At 35.6% G+C, this 18081-nt stretch overlaps 1 protein-coding gene and 1 long non-coding RNA gene across 5 annotated transcripts in view; both read left to right on the forward strand.

Moving 5' to 3' along the window:
• The first annotated feature begins 317 nt into the window (after positions 1–317).
• LOC137486864 (uncharacterized) lies at positions 318–1547 on the forward strand. The gene is made up of 2 exons (XR_011005799.1): positions 318–643; positions 1169–1547. It is a non-coding gene; the product is annotated as an uncharacterized lncRNA (long non-coding RNA).
• A 15013-nt stretch (positions 1548–16560) lies between these two features.
• The window catches only part of SLC39A12 (solute carrier family 39 member 12), a 34798-nt gene continuing 33277 nt past the window's right edge, over positions 16561–18081 (forward strand). For 3 of the 4 annotated variants that reach the window (XM_068212420.1, XM_068212430.1, XM_068212450.1), the window contains exon 1: positions 17190–17366. The gene's annotated coding sequence lies outside the window, so the exon portion shown is untranslated. Of the gene's footprint in view, positions 16578–17189; positions 17367–18081 lie in introns of those variants that run through there. The other variant, XM_068212417.1, reaches the window with a different exon arrangement.

Here is an 18081-nt window from a genome sequence, read left to right on the forward strand (position 1 = left end):
CAGAGGAGGGGAGAGCATGGTGGAGGCGGGGAGGGAAGGGCAGGGCAGAGGAGGGGAGAGCATGGTAGAGGAGGGCAGGGTAGGGAACGGCAGAGGAGGGCCGGGGCCGGGGCCGGGGCCGGGGCCCGCAGCAGCCGATGGCTCCATCTAGCGAGCGAGCCCGCGCGGAGCCGCGGCTCTGGCCGGGCCCCGGCGCGCAGGGCGAGCCCGCGGTTGTTGCCGCTGCCCGGAGCCAAGGGCAGCCCCTGAGCCTCGGCAGGGGCAGTTTTGCTCGGCAGGCGCGGATCCCCGAGCTCGAGGTGTCCGGGATGCGCGGGCTGATCCCAGCCGGACGCGTGAGGCGCTGGGAGGCACGGCCTGGGCCTAAGGGAATGGGCTGCCCTGGGGATGAGAGGGAACGGCTTCAGAGCCATCATTAATTTTTTAGCTGAGGAATGAGATAATGACCTGGTCTTCTCTCTCCAGCTAAAATTGTCTATTTTTCTAGCTCAAGGTTGTATGTATAATTTTTTTCTTATGTTTGACCTGTAAGTTAAGCAGAACTAGTAAAATAATGTTCACTTTATTCAATTTCTCCTTTGTTTCTACCTTTTTCCCCCTGCCTTCCCACTAGTCTTGTAGGACCATCACAGCAGTGTTCCAGGTAGGCATTTAGCATCATACATGACATTAGGGTCAGTTTAAACAATATTAGCAACAGAGAGAGAGAATGTGTGAGTGATTCACTGGTGGTTCTGGTTAGCAGCTCATTACATGGCAAATGAAAAACTGTGTGCCTCCATCTCCCTTGCTAATAAAGGGATAATGTGTGTTTGTCTCATAAAAGCATTATCAAGATCAGGTAATTGCTTTAAAATCTTAAAATTGAAAAGTCTGCAGAAATGCAAAGAACATTAGCTTATTATCATTAGAGATACAGAACTGACAGGAATTCTCCTGGCTCAATTTCAGAAACTTGTTTATACACCAGACTTGCCCCTCTTGGGGATATAAATATAGTCACTTTTATTTCCAACGTTTTTGTCATAATGTCAGGATGAAGATATTTTTCTGACTGCATCACTTGTTTTTCTGTAAATGTCCATTTATTGTCTTTCAGTAAATGTCCATTGTGTTGTTTTTATGGGTTTTTTTCAGACTTTAATGAGGTACATTTATTTCTTTACAGATTTCTGAGGAAGTGAAATGGAGCTGCACTTAGAAGCGATATGGTTTTGACACATCAGAGAGCATCAGTGTAATTGCAAACAGTACTTCTGTTTTTGTTGTCTCTTTAAACTGTTCGCTAAGATGGTATTGACTACAACAGATTGAGAGACTTCAAATGAAGCAAGCATATTCAGTTATCTGCACAATGTTTATTGTATGAGTGGGTAGTCATGTAGACAGCACATGTGCATATCCATCTCTGCTTTTTGTAGCAAAAGCTCACAACAGAAGGCTTATCCACCCTAAGAACACAAGGCCCTGTAAGTGTTGTGCTGGGTGAAGGTCACTAATCAATTATATACTCCTCACATTTTACATATGTTAAGAAAAAAAAAATTTAAATGTTGTTCTGAAAGAGCTAGAAATTGCTGTTTGCTGTATTGTGTCATCTCTCATTGAAAACATTACCAATGCCAGAGGAAGACGCAAATACTACATCAGTCTCTAAAACAAGCTCTTTGTTTCCTGAGTACTTTAAGGTGGCTAATCTAGTTTTCTGTAAGGTAGACTGATAGAAACAGTAATAAGGAAAGAATTAGGAGATAGCTATGATAACTTATAGAAAAGTAAACATGGTTTTGTACTGGAAGATTAGGCCTAACAACTTTACTAGAAGGATACAATAAATGTGGAGAATATAGATCATACCCTAGTCAAAGAGTCCTAAATCACCTGGAAGAAAGAGGTAATGATGGTTTTTACTGATGACTCCCATGTCTTTGTAGTCGCCAAAACTAGAGCTTGAGTGTGAATACCTGCAGAATATTTTTCCACTGCTAAGCTATGACGTAATAAAATGGAAACTAAATTTAGTGCTATGAACGTCAAACTAAACTACAAGATCAGTGACAGCTAAAATTAGCAACATTAGCTATAAAATGTATTTCTCTCTCACACATGTATCCACTAGAGTGATTCCTTTAAAGTGTTTCTTTACTATCTAAAACACTCAGCTAACTTTACTTTGTCAGGAATTCTGATAGTTAATAGCAATGTTTTATTTTGTCTTGGAAAAAGAAAATTTATGTTTTCATAAGACATTGCCAAATGTATTCTACTGCAGAAAATACTCATTTAAGTTCCATTCTTATTTATATAATGGTTTTCCAGCATTTGAAAACAAGCCTGAAATATGTACTTGTTTATTTGTATAGAATCATTCATGTAGATTTTACTGACTAGCAAAAAGACACTTTCTGTAACACTAAAAGCCTATGTACTTCATCTGGGATGACTTCCAGCTCTGTTTACTAAGAGACAATCTTGAGGACTTCCTTACTGGTACTTTAGTGGGAATTCAGAACATGAGTAGAAATCCATGTGATTGGTATTCTGAAGATGTTGAGTGTTTCACTTGATCTAGTGCTCGCGATGGGGCAGTTGGAACTAGATGATCTTTAAGGTTCCTTCAAGCCCAAAGTGTTCTATGGTTCTATGATTCCGCTTATACTTTTCCATTGATTCAGATGCTTAGACAGTATGTAGGGCTATGCCAACTTACTTGTATTCAAACACATATTTATATAACACAAGTGATTAATAGATTCCAAGGTCAGAAAACAGCATGATAATTGCCTTCTTTAATCAGAGACCAGAGTGTATGACTTAGATCTGAGTCAATTCATGTCAAGCTTTTCTTCTACTATATCTTTTGATTATTTTACAGAGATTACATGTTTTTCCACTACCATCAACAACAGAAACCCATTAAACTGTCTCCCTGCTTTGTTCTTGTAACATCCGCTTTGTTTCAGAAATATGCTCTTATTTCCTGCAAGATTTCCTTCATGGGCCTGTTATTCCTTCTCACTTAGATTAAAAATATCCTTTAATCTTGCTTTGTGACTAAGCAATTAATTTCCAGCACTGTGTTTATCTGTGGAGCATGCTGGAAATACTTTGTCCCTCAAATCTTAGGATGCTTGGAATGTCATTAACTTAACCTATAAAGACCTAGGAGAGGGCAACTAATAATGCTTTTCAAGACAGCAGCCTTCCAACCACCATCCATTCAGCCACCCTATCAGTTGTTCAGAGATGTATGCCTTGTGGACACACTTATATTCATTAAAAGGTGGCTTGACTTTTAATCAATTTAAAATAAAAAATTTGAAGTTTACAACAAATTAAACATTTTTTTTCAGCTTTAGCAAAACCAGTTTAAATATCACTTTAAAAACTGACATAAGAGTACATGTAAATGAGCCTGTAGTCATGTACAGCTGCTTCCTGAAAAATTTTTTGAAACTCACTGCTGCGGAAAACGTAGGCTGGATTTATTATGCCTAATGCAAACTGTATTTATATGTGCTCCTGTGTAGGCTCTGCTCACTCTAAGAAAATGCTCTATGCTACACATCATGCAGTGACTGGCAGGACTGGAGCCCTACAGAAATATGATAGATGAGGTGAATTGGTAGATTCAAGTCCAATAATTTGTGAGCATCTAGCTCATGTACTTTTTCTTTCCTTGAGAAAGTGTCTCAAGGGAATTTGATTCATCTTTTGTGATGGATTTTTCATGGCAAATACTAGTCCCAACCAGTGAGTTATTTTCTGTATTTAAATTGGTTTTGGAATGGCATATATTGCACTTATGCAAATTTTGTCAGGGAAATCCATTACAGTCTTATAAATTCAGCAAAGGTTTCAGTGATTTTATGTTGTGTGCATATCCCACAATTTATTATTAAAACAAACATTGTTAAAGACTGAAAGACTGTGGTAACAAACTACAATGACTTATTTCACCAAAAATAAATTCTGGACATAGAAATATTTTCAAATTATACAGTAGAAATCACTTATTATTGAGTTATAAATTTTAATTTTTGTTAGAAAGGCTTTTTTTCCTATATTAAACATTAATCCAGCACTTTATATTAAACTATTAAGAAAGTAATCAAGAATTATTGCCATGATTAAACAATTATTATGCAAGGTTATAGGTACAGTACTTGGAATGTTCAGTAATTTTACTGTTTCATCTTTAGTTTATGTTTGTAGTAGATAAGTTATGGATAATTGAAAGTGTCATCTTTTTGAACAAAAAATTTAAATCCAGTTCTCTAAACTGTGATGAATCAGGAAAAAAGTATGTATACAAATGACACAGAGTTCTAAAGGATAAACTTCTCTTGTGGTCTGTTGCTTTCCCTGTTCAAAAGCACATGAATTTAAATATGAGCAAGATCTTCAGTATAGTACTTTACTGCTGCATAGGGAGTAAGAGACAATCTGGAAAGAAAGGAAATGTGCACAGTCTGTTAGTTTTCTTTGACGTTTTCTGCTAGTCTGGATTTTTATGGCAATGTTGCAAATGACATAGCCAACAAATGAATTGTGGAATCACTCCGTTAGAGTTTATGAATATTCATAAGATCAATTACCATATTAAGAATGAGAACTTGGTAGGTTTTAGTGATAGTGTTGCAGCTGTCTTCCATATTTGTACAATTATATGTAGTCAAACTAATGAATTCTTTGTATTGATAATATTTTTTATTATGCTGTTGTGATCCTTAATGTTTCATGTATGGTCCTCCGTGATACACAATTTAAGAGCTCCATTCTTTCAAATTAAATGGGTTCTTCACTAAACTAACCCCTTATGAAGGTGTTTTACACATCAGTTTAAGATTCTCAGCCTTGGGCAGTATCCTGGATGAGTTCCCAATTTGAGTTACAGCTAAGGCTAGGAATTGAAATTCAAAAACTCTTACTTGATAGGAATATTTAACTAAAACATCATGGAATGCGGCCAAGTCTACAAGTCTTCTGTTCAGCTTCCTGTGGTTGAATAAGGCTGGATTCCTCTTCAAGCTGCTGGAACTGTGTGCTGTTACAGAGCAGTCTATATTGTAGCCACTGTAAGAAGACATCAGACCTAAAAGCACGAATGGCCATTTTCTTGAGGAATGGAACCTTAAAAATTTCATCAGTGATGACTCAAGTGCATCCCAAACAGAAAAATATTGTCTCAGTCAACAGCCAAACCAACAGTATTTTCTCATACAGATGACTGAGAACAGCAGGACTGTAAAGGAAGCTATCAGTTTATGTCTTTATAGAGGCAAGGACTGTGTTTTAGGCAGGCTGACAGAACAAAGGCCAGCTTGATGTATACTCTCAGTTACCACCTTCAAGCAGTGTTACCTTGTAGTGGTAGCATGCCCACTGTACTAGTGTGTATTACTGCCACACCTGTGCAAATCCCCATGACAAGGCACATCTGCTCTCATGTGCAGCACTGCTTCTGCAGCTGCCAGTGTCATTGCCTGTCAGTTCAACTATCCCATCTCCCGTAAACACCACCTGAAATCATGCTGACAAATAAGACAATAATACCTGAGTCTCCAAAGGAAGTTAGTGTATTTATCTAGTCTTCCCTCACACTGGGTCCCTCCACAGCAGCTCTTTGCTGAACTATGTGATTAGTGGAAGTAGTATAGTAGATCTATTCCCCCAGCAGCCTTGGCCAACAGAATCAGCCAGGATTGACAAGGTAGGATATGTCTGTACATATGTCCGGCGTTTCCTAGTTTAAGCAGTTACTGTTTAGGTACAGGCTTAGAGATCTTGAAGAGTATTAGACTAGTCTTAATCAAAGAAGCTTTGTTGGGTGCTTGGTGCAATGGGTAACAGCTCTAAACTCCCTTGGGTGGTGACTTCCTTATTTGTGGAGCATTCCTCAATGCTTTATCGGCATGACATGCTGTGTCACTATCTTACAAATAAACACTCTCAATAAATTATTCTAGTGTAGCATGCTACTGGTGTGGTAAGAGCACCTGAAAGCAGCCACTACAAAAATGAAGACAATGTTTCACATGAATCACTACTTAGACTGTTTGATTTATTTTTATTTTAGATTAATGGTGTTTTCAATTGACTTGTCTGTTGAAAATGGTCTGTATTGCTAAAAAACAAGAAGAAAACAAAAGCAGACTATATCCTGTCTTTATACAGAACTAGCTGAAATCTGAAGCACTGCAACCTAAAAGGAAAATTTAATCTTTGCAAACAGCTTCAAAGTAAGCAGTTTAATGTAATAGTTTCAATATGGGGACATGATATTTTCTGAAGTGCAACAAGGATTCCATTTAGCTTGCAATTTAACAATGACGAGTTAAACATGAGTCAGCAGTGTCCTGGCAGCCAGGAGGGTCAACCGTGTCCTGGGGTGCATCAGGCACAGCATTGGGAATGGCTCACAGAGAATGTGCCCCAAGACACAAAGAAAATGCTTAGAAACAAGATTTCTTGAGGAATACAGGATGCATCGTTCATGTGCAAATCTGGTAAATCCAAGCAAGGTTTATTTGCAGTTTGCGTAAATTCCTGTAAAATGCTTAACTAGTCACCAGGTGAACCATAGAGCTGACTCCCATGTCAGCAGCAAGAGGCATCTCCTTGTAATGCCCCTTCTGATTGCAATGCATATGCTGTGAGACAGGACTCTTGGAAAGAAAGGTAGGTGTTTTCCTGCCCTCATCTTCACTAACCATAAACTTCAGTGGCCATCATGCTATACTTATCTACCTCCTCCCCACCTGTGCACAAATGTTTCTTTTGATTTTTTAGAGCCAGGCACCTTGCAGAACATGTGGGAAAACAGTGAAAACTACTGCAGATTACTGACTTTATGCATTGATACCAATGTTAAGATGACCTACAAAACAGTATGATTCCAGGAGCTGTATTATATTAAGGTGATAAACTAAATCAAATATTTGTTATTAGTACTGGCTTAGAAATGCAGGGGGAAAATAGGGTTTTGCTAAAAAGCCCAACATTCAATTTCATCTATGAGGAGTGTAGTATCCTACTCACATCTTGAGTGTTGTTTGAAATGGGAAGGACATGGAGTTCGAATGGATATAAAGGAAAGCAAATTTATTTACTGATAGAACAACTCTCTTATGAGAGAGAAACTAGAAGGAAAATACCTAAATCTGGATGGGAAAATGCTGATAGGAGATACTGGTAATGATGACAAAATCAGGAAGGTTGTGAATAAAATGGGTACAGAACTGTTATTGATTGTATTTTACAGTATGCTAAAAATTTAGTAAGAAAAAGTTAAGAGGAAATTGACTTTAAATGAATGAAAGAAAATCCTATTTTACACATGAGGTGGGGAATTTCAAAAATATTTTAGCACAAGATCTTACAAAGGTAGTGCCAAGGTGGATTAGCTAAATGTGTGGAAAATGTTTATGAGCATTTACTAAAGGCAGAAATCATATGTGTGCTCTCTAACAACTCATTCTAATGACTGCATGTGCTGGGTGTGAGGGGAATGGACCCCAAACAGTGTTGGGCTTGCATGCACTAACAGCATTGCTGTTGCTGTGATATAATGCTGAGCAAGGTAAAGCAATGCTTAAGACCAGTAGAGCTTTTCTTAGCCCTTATGGTCCTCTGCTCTGGCTTATTCCTTTAATTTCACTTTCCATCCTTCTCTTCCATGCCTTGGACCTTGTTGCTAATTCCAGTCAAAAAGTAATTTAAAATACTGCAAATACTTATTAAACAGAATAAAATGGACAAAAGTCATGGACTTTTGCAGGGTTTTTAACAAAACCATGGATGTTTCAGAAAATGCACAGGAAGAAAAAATATCCCTCATAATTTGTGAATATGGCTAAATTACTGATGTACTTAAGCTAAGGTTTGTGCTGTAAAAATAAAAATGTTTCATTTTTAGGATATTGTTAAGAATCTGTGGCAATCATCACGTAATTGTCTATGCATTTTATTAGCTAAATGCATGAGTAGTTGGATGTGTACCCATTTGAGGATGTGTTTTCAAAGCTATGTTAAATCACAATGTGACTGGTCTACCCTGCAGTGCAAGTCACATCTTGGCAGATAATAGGTTTATTATTGTTGGGAGTGTGGTATGGAAGAGAAGCACTTTCTTCTGAAATGTACAGATGGATGGATGGATTTTTAAAAAAAGAGTAAGAAAGAGAAATGTTGGAACAAACTGTACTGTAGACTGTTCATAGAATGTTCATGCTGGATCTTCTGTTCTTACTGCCTCCTCATTTGTAACATTCATTGAGAGATGACATTTAAAAAGACATTAACATTAATGTCATGGATATTGCAGCATGTTTAATTGAGTCAAAATATCTCTTAAAATAAGTCAATCTACTTTGCAAAACAAAATTGAGAATATTCATTGTATCATATATCATCTTTGATAATAATTTATTTACTTTGATGATTTTGAGTCCTACTGTAAAATTCACATTCCTCTGCTGCCAAATAAACTTCATTGCAAGTTAGAGAAATAAACAAAAGCAATCTGGCATATGCACTTAAACATCTACCTCTAAAACTAGTCATTCACCAGCTTAATATGAAATGAAAACACGTGCAAACTGTTCCATGCAGCAGAGGGCAGCCGTAGTAAAATCGTGTAGCAAGGAGGTGCTTGCAGCATGCCTACTTTTATAATCTTTAGTGTAGTGCAAGTAGTAAAAAAAAAAGAAACAAAAACCTGCTAAAAGAAAACCAAGTTAATCCTTTATTTTTGTCTTCTTGATGATGTTAATGTCAGCATTTATTGTCATTAATAAGAGAAAAATATTTTCATACATACTTTCTAACTTCTGGGCTTGAATTTCTGTGGTTTTCACGTCACAAAAAGATCTCTGAACCTTCTACCCTGTAAAATTTGTATTTTTCTTTGAAAAATCATATGAGATCTGCTTCTCAACTAGCAAATGGACATTTTTTATCCTGAGATCATAAATTGCTTCTTCTACAGATGCATTTTATTAGGGATTGATTCATTACATTCTAGTGGTCAACATCTTGTTATACTGCCTCACAATCAGTGAATTATTTTTCATGAATATAAAAATTTTGGAAAGCCTTTATAAATTAAACAAGTATCAGATGCAATGAAGATGTTTGTGTACAATGGCTTTGGATCTTTTCTTTGTATTCCTTTTAAATAGCATGGTTTATGGTTTTCACAGCATTTCTTTTTGTTTTTTCCATGTCTATAGCTGAGTCCTATGTTTGCAACTTTCTTGCTTCTAGGTACTATTAGAATGCTTTTTCTAGCCCTTGTTTTGAATAAAACTTGCAGGAATCTTGGATATTTTTGCTTTTCTGTCAGAAATATTTAGAAGTGGTTAAATTGTTAATAACTTACTGGGGTGAAAGGTATGAGGGAATTCGTAAAGGGACAGGGAGGGATTTAACTGGCAAAATGTAATTAATAGTACAAGATGTCTACAGCAAAGAAAATCTCTCAAGGCTCTTTTAGCTGCCAAGGATGTTATAATTACAGAGGCTACAGTGCAATTCCTCTCATCCAAAAGTTTGGTGTGGAATAGGCCTGAGAAATGACTCCTAAAATGCCTCAGTCTCCAATGACTGTACAGGGATCCTAGGATGGCTGGTCCAGATACTTCCATATACTGCAAATTTAGATAAGACCCATCTTAACACAGATCTTGTGAGCTGTAGTGTCACTTATTCAGGAGATGACACTGAAAAAATAACAAAAAAGTCCCTCCTTTTTTAAATGAGGGGGGAAATTAAAGTAAAAGAAAGAGAAAATATAAATAATTAAGACTATACTCAATTATGAATAATAAAGGTTGCAAAGTGTTTTCTTTTTTCAAAAAAGCATAGGTGAAAGACAATTAGTGGTTTCCATGCATATGTTAAAAGGCTTTTTGGAACTATGCTTTTACAGAAAATATTCAGATTAGAGACCAAAGAGTTGCAGGCAGGTTAAAGGTGTTAGATTTATTGTAAAGTTTGTAGATTTTTAAAGAATTGATTTGTTGACAAAAAGCTAGAAATTTCTATTCTGAAAGATTTAATTCAGCTTTATCAATATGTTAAAGAAGAGATAACATAAAGGAGCATGCCAAAGGGAAATGGGGTCTTTTTTTTGCCCTCTCGCATGTATTTTCCTCTTTCAATGACAGTAAAGGTAGTCTTTGGCAGGTGTATCTCAGATTCCTTTCTGCAGTAAGAGAGCAAACTGAATTTAATACATACAAGTTAAGTGAAGTTAGCCAATATACCAGTGTCATTTATTGCCTTTAATTTGCAACATTTATTTGCAGAAGAGTTCCATGTCCCTCAAAAACAGGCATAGAAGCAGTGCAACGAGTCATCACTCAGAAGATGGGGAGGAAAGCCAGTACGTTGGATCTATCCATTCTCCATCTGAAAGCGCATACAGGCTCACACTATGCTTTTTCTTCACTTTGTCACTGATTTATGAAGAGACTTAGTTATCTTCCACTTACATAAAATTGCCTTGCTTTCCTCTTTAGTTCTTTTCAAGGTTTCTGCAGAAAAAAATTAAATTCTGGTAAAAAAAATCCCCCAACCCTCCTTGTAGGGAGTTAATTTTGAAAATTACTTCAATGCCCTAATGCTCTGCATACTAATCCACTTAGGCTTTCTTTTTCTAGCTTATGAGTGCCAGCCATTGACTTGTTCTACTTGGCTACTTTGAATATCACACTGGGTTGCAGACTGTAAATTGTTAAATGTAAGAAAGCATATCTAATTGTTAATAATTACTTACCTTAAATTCATCTAAATAAAATGTGAAAATTAAGATTACACCTTATAATTAAGGTTTTTCAAATTCCTGGGTAGGGATGTGTGTATATTTAAGAAAGGGAGTGGGCAAAGGGCGATTAGAATAAATTTATTCCTGCATACTTCAAAATCTATTTCCAAGTGTGTGGAAGGTAGTGTGGGAACAAGAACCACAGCAAAATCATAGCTGCCGGAAGCTTGGTTAGTGTCATACTAAACAGGTAAGTTGCTTGTTGCTGGCCTTCAGCTCCAGGAAAGTTTCTGCTTTCAGTATTCACAAGCTACTCACACTGAGCCCTTCAGTATAAATCCGTGGCACACATGAGAGCTTTCTCACTGCTAAATCAGAGTAGAAGCACTTGCTTAGAAGAGAGTTAGCATGGACTGCAGTTCAAGACTACCTGATTTTTTTTTTTTTTTTTTGGTAACAGATTTTTTTTTAAGAATTTGTTCAACAGAAGGAAAGGCTTGAAAAATTTTTACAGAGAGACTATTTGTACCAAATTGTCGCTGTGATGCAGATTGCTGTTTTGCTTTTTAAGATGAACTTACACTTGTGTGGATTTCTAGCTCTTGCTCTTTTTACCTCATTTTAATAAATTTTTTAGCTTTAAGCTGAGCTTATTTTTGGCATAGTGCTTTGAAGATAGCTTTTCAGGATTTTCTAAAATTATTGTTGCCATAAACCCACCAAAATATATACAGCCTAATTAAAATTAAAGGCTGTAGTAACCAATGGAAGTAGACTGGCCACTGAACTAACAGTTGATACCTACAGATGCCTACAACAATTCTTTTCTAGGAGCTAGTGATACAAAGAATTCTACGGCCAACACTGAGCACAATGAACAGTGTGTCCCCTTATGATAAAAAAAAAAGGAATTGTTCCTAAATTGGATAGAGCAATTCTACAAGGATATATGGTGTGTTTAACTCAAACTGTATTTGCAAAGTTAAAATAGTGGTTAATTTTTTATTTTCTGTATGTTTCTTATAGGCTAGAAAAAAGCAAGCATTTAATTTAGAATCCAATGGTTGCATATGTGCATTCATTGTGAATACTGGTATTCATACACTGGTATGGTTATATAGAAAGAAATAATTACTCTAAAAGTGAAAAAGTTTATATCATAAAGTACAAACATTTCTTATTATGAACTCCCTTCTCAGTACTCATGTCACCAAGCCTTCAAACAATGAATATACCAGGGGAGAGATAGTGGTTTGTCAGTAGTCTTAATAAGGGTAGAAGTAAGGTCACTGTCATGCAGTGAAATTTGTATTTGGCTAAATTGTTTTCTATCAGTGCTGGTTCCTTCATTGTCCTTCCATTCTAGGATTTTCCCTTTTTTGTCCTTTTCACCTTTATTGCTTCAGCATCTGTTACTTGAAGCCCATCTAATCACTCAAATACTCTGTAAGCTCTTCTTACTGTTGGTTCCACTTACACACTTCCTGAATTTAAGACAAAGAGATGTAGATAAACTGTATCCTCTCATTCTGGCTTGTATTTATGACTAAGAAACTTTGTTTTTTTGAGGGTAGACTAGAAGACCTTGAGAACAGCCGTCTTTCAGACAACAGGCTTTTGCCTGAAATTACTCTTCTGTATTGTGAAAATTTCTTTAGAACTGAACACTGAGTCATAATTAAAAAAACAAGTGAGAAATCACTTGTTATCTCGATTTCTCTAATAGTAAAATTTTTTAATAAATATTTTATGAATATTTATGTAAAGAAAAAAATACACAAATACATAAAGAATATATGAGTTGTTTTGAAGCATAAGTTGATGAGTATCAGCAGGAAAGAAAAAAAAAATTGCTGGGGTCAGAAGTCAACGGCTAAAATGATGCAACATACAATATACAACAATTTCCTGCAAGATGAACAGTATAATTTTCAAAAGGTTGCTTTTAAATTTTGAACTCTATTTTTTATTGAAATATTAGTGTTCCATGCTGCAATACTACACAATATTTCATTTGGGATATTTAAATTATTAGCTCAACATACATGGTAGGGCTGTAAGTGCTTTGGATCAGGTAAAACACTCTTAGTAAGATCAACTCAGTTTTTGAGCCCAGTTTCTTTGGAAACCTAAATGAGCAAAAAAACCCAAAACAATATACATTAACAGTCTGATAACACTGCAGAACAAAACCAAACAATAGGCACTGAAAAGCTTAGAAACTGATTTCTGCATCTCTTTAGTATAAGAGGAAGTGAGATAACTGAAGCTGAATTGGTGCTGTACTTAAATGTTTAGATACCTTCATAAAAGTTAGGTTTCTAATGTTCCTAAGAACAGTAAATACAAGTACATTTTTTCCCTATGTGTTCTTTAAGTAAAAAATGAGCAACATTATAACCATATTTATGAAACCTCCTTTTTTTCATGCCCAAGATAATAATATCTCCTGTTCTATGTTCTTGATAATTGCTATCACTGAATAGTCTTGATGGTTATAGCTACATCCAAATGTATTTTGGTTTTCTTTTTCTGTTTTGTTTTAAACACAACCAGATAGAGCAATAGAGAGATTGTGTAAGGGACAAGTCTGTAGTCAGATGGAGGCAATTAATAATTTTTAGATCATACTTTCCATATAAATGAACACTTTTATTTAATTTCAGAACAGTTTTCATGACAGTAATATTTTAGGACAATAAATGTCACCTTAATACTCTGATATGTCAGAAGGCATCTCTGGGGTATATTTCTTAAAATGTAAGAGGATTTTCTGGCCTAGAGTGTATGGTAATCTATAACTTCTTTCTTGCTGTTCTACTTTAATGTAAATAGATTTCCAGGTTGTCTTGGAAAACTTTCTGCTAACAAGCGAATTTTGTAATCCTGAACTAAAACAAGATTAGTTCCAGGCATATATATATGTATGCTTGTACATGTAAGTCAGATAATTTCAGTAATATTAATTTATTTCAATTCATTGGCAGCTTTAGTATATATGATATTGTTAAGATTAGCATGTGATGCCAAAAAAAGCTTAATTGACTGTGGTAATTTTGAAGTACTGACATTTTTTATTACAGCACCCTGATATTACATTGGCAAAGATACTTTATGTATTGAAATGCTACACAAATTACATGCAAAATGTAGTTCTTTCATATGTCAATATACTGCCTATGGCTGTAATTACACAATGTGCACACATCACATTAATAACATGGAGGAAAGCTGCAGTGCCAGAGGATTCTCTTCTATTTGCCATAATTGCTGCCATTAGTAAAAAGGAAAAAAATGCATTGGCTTAGTTCATCAAAGCAAGTTACACAATATTGAATGAATAAGAGTTATATAGCTGCATTACCCAGTATGATGTGAAGTTCAGCAGGGGTCTTGCTAAAATTCTGCCTACATCTTCAACCATTCTACTGTAAAAATAAAATAAAGCCATTTGTCGTGTTGGTAGGGCTCATAGAAACGCCCTTGTCTCAGAGTGAGTCCTCAGTAGTTTTCCTATTCCTACACAATTTATTCACCAATCATTTGAAACCCAGTAAATTGCAGAGTGCAGTTATCCATGGCATTTGTGAATGGGCAACTTGCTTTTGTTCCCACCGCAGGTGTGAAGGTGGGAGAAACCAGATAAGCTGCAGTTAGTCTTACTGGTTCACTTAAAATTGAAACTAACTAACTAAATAAACCCCTGTGACCAGAGGCCTTGCTGCATGTTCTATGTCTAGTTAAGCCGTTTCTAAATTGTCTTCATTCCTTTTCACTAAGAGCGTAAGTTGCTACTGTATGAGCTTTCTTAATCATAAAAGATTGTGATGGAAAAAAATTTATTTGCAGTTGTCTGGGATCATGAATCTGGCAATGAAATAGAGTTTTGAGAAGTTCACATTTTTATCACTCTTCTTTTTATCTTATTTCTTCTTTTACTTTTTTTTTCCTGGGTCACACACCTATGCCTGTCAGCAATTAGTTGCTTTCTTGCAAGTATCCCAGCATGGTAATTGTTCAAACTAATTTAAAAATATTGATTTTTTTTTTCTAAAAATTCTTGATCTCAGATCCTTGCTTTAGTATGCCAAGGTATGTAAGTAAGTGTAAAATGGAATAACATTTTTTAAATTGTTTATTTAATCAGAAAATTCATCCTACCTTTGGTTTTGCTATAGAGAGACTGTTGGAATGTCTGTTGTCATGTTAGAACGGTAATGTACTTCACTCTGAGTTACCCCAGTTCTCCAGCTCTTATCCAGGTTTTCTTCCATGCATATTATCATTCTACAGTAAATGGAGAGTCTCTGGCTTATGAGTATTGTTCATGGAGTTTTTTTCCACTTTATCAAAATTGTCCAAAAGGCAGTAAAATCTGAGTAAAAATGTTAGTCTCATAACACATGAGTTACAATATTAGTGATAGGTGCTTTGGAAGGTTTTAAGATATTAAACTGTAGAAAAGATTTTTTTTTTCTGTGTATCAGTAATTTTCTATTGGGCATCCAACTACACAGCTCTGTAATTGTCATGATCCTATTTGATCAGTTAGCACAGCTTTGGGATGGTTGAGTAGTGGGGGAATAATGCTGCCGCACAAGGGTTTGAACAAAACACTTAGCAACTGATGCCAACAATTCAGAAGAAGTAATCCAAGTGCTGTGTAGACATTATAGTTCTTTAAGGACTGTGGCATGACTGAAAACACAGTGTCAAGGGTTAAAGCCCTGGGTGAGCCTTAAGTCACTGTCAGTGATTTTGCCACCACTGAGAAGCTCATTTCCAAGCCAGGGGAGGTTTGCAACACTTAGTCATAAAAAGGGAAGTGAATTCCCCTTTGAGATCAGCCATTGTAGCCTGTACCAATTATCTGATGTTTTTTAATGTACTGAATAGTTTCTTTTTTTTTACCATCACTTTGTAATATAAATATTAAAGTAAGTTGTAGCCAGTATTATTATGCAAATCTCTCAGAAGCTCTCAATAGTTATGAATCATCAAATGTGTTTTTAAATGTTAGCTTTTCTCAGTAAACTGAAACAACTCACTCTCTGTTTGTACACTTTAATTGGATGGAATGAATTCTTAGTTTCAATTTGTAATTACACACAAAATATCAAATTATATACAGATAAACCTATTCTATGTTTGTTTGGAGATTAAGCAATCCCCAGAATTAAATGCTGGAAGTTATTCCCCCATTATCTGAGGAATTATTTTTATTAGTGGAACAAATCTGGACATGGTTAGCTTTGTTTGACAGAACAAATTATATTAAAGCCAGAGGAAGTGCATATTGTCATGTGTTTCTGCTTTTCAGTCATTCTTATAAAAATATTCATATGAAAAATTTCTGTAATTCTTGTTTTTATAAAGTGGTATATTTAGAAATGTAAGTTTGATAAATATCTTTCGTAATTCATGAAGTAAAATAAAATAATATTTAAAAATAGGACTGATTTTTAAAATACTCAGCCTTCATCACACAAGAATCTGTACATGTAATTGTATTTTGTGTTTTTGAGAACATTTGTTTACATTTTGCATTTCCCTCAATCCAGCGTTGTGAGTTGAATTCTTTTATAGTCAGCATCTGTTGTCAGTTCTCAGTCTTGCTAAAACAAGGCTGTTCCCTTTGAGCTTACCACCTTGTAGGAGACATTACAGACATTTTAGAACCCTGGATTTTTTGTTAATCTAGCTTTAAAAAGAATTATGATGTTTCTATTACTACAGGCTTACTGCTTCACAGGATTTGTTGAGCCAGCTGAGATGATAGTCCTCCATAGCAGCACGGAAGGCTTGGAAGGTGGGAGAATGATATGACTGGTGTGCTGGTCTCTGTAGAAATCTGTCAGCTGTGACACTTTTCACTAACTTCCAGTGCAGTAATATTGTAATAGTGTGGTGATGTACACATCTACTTTGTAACAGCGTTCCTCTGGAAAATCTGAGTGGGTGCACGACAATTTTTTTCACCACAGTCTGAGCTATCCCAGCTTTTTCAGTTGGAGCAAATGTGACACAGGATAAGTGGGGATGAAAGAGGCTGTTTTCTATGGGCAGCATTTTGCAAAGAAAAAGTATCGTTTTTCTATAGATGTGCTTAAAAAGATTTCTATTTCTATTGTGTTTTCATATTTTCAAAAAGTAGTAATATTTTAATGAAAAAAGCAAAATTGAGGTTTGTTTTAGCATTGATCAAATAATTTAGTAACACAGACAACAGTTATGAGTGCTTGCATATATTATCCATCATAATGGAGTAGATTTTCTACATCTTGTATTTCTAAAATAGACTGTTTACATAAAAAGATAACTACTAGAAAATGTGAAATAAGTTCAATAATGTAATGCTTAGAACTTGCAAGTACAAGAAGAGCATGTACTAATTCCTATCCACCTCCATTGTCACCTTAAGGGCAGCTCTCTCCATAGCAACTGAAAACTTTTCAAGGCAGCAATAAACTAATCCTCTCCAGCTTCCAGAGCACCATCAAGGAATTTTAAAAACATTGGACTTCTAGCAGCTAAATACTTCTGAGGATTCAGAAGGCCACAAAGCTAGATACTCAAGCATTCTTTCTTCCTTCAGAAGGTAAGAAAATAACATTTAGAAATAAATGCTCACAATATCCTCGTAACAGTGATACATATTCCTAACAGTAAAATATATCTAAACTCCAAAAGATTTCCTAATATCTAAAAACATACTAACTCTTTTCTGACTAAATGCCCATTTGAATTCAGCAGTACTTTTTCAATTTTAATACTTTGTTAGCAGAGTTTCCTTTAAAATAAGGTGTATCATATTGCAGTTCAAAGAAGATGAACATATATGTGGCTGTTTAACACGTGCTTTGCTGTCTGAATATGTATTTCACTGCCAGCATCTGCCCATCAATAAAATCAAAACCTCTGTAGAAAACAGAAGTGAAACTACTTTATATTTCTTGTGCTTTGATATCGAGATAGATTACTGTTAAAGCAGAAGGAGTGGTTTATTAGGAAGGATTGTGAACAAGAGAGATTTATAGTACAAAATGTCTTTTGCACCTAGAGTTAGCATGTTAAGCTTGTTTGTCTTGTTTATTCACTGAGTTCTTTGAGTGAAATTATAACCTCAGCTTTGTAATTCTTACGTCTTAGTAGTGATCACTAATTTTTAAGTACATCCTGTTCCTTCTCTTTCTGTGCAGTATAGCTGGAGTTTAGTGATGTTTGTACAGTGTTTTGACAAAATAACCTGCTTTATATTATTGCTATGTAACGTAATTAATGCGCATTCATATTAGTATTAGACTAGCAATACT

The sequence above is a fragment of the Anomalospiza imberbis genome, chromosome 1 (genome assembly GCF_031753505.1).
Source record: "Anomalospiza imberbis isolate Cuckoo-Finch-1a 21T00152 chromosome 1, ASM3175350v1, whole genome shotgun sequence".
NCBI lineage: Eukaryota > Metazoa > Chordata > Aves > Passeriformes > Viduidae > Anomalospiza > Anomalospiza imberbis.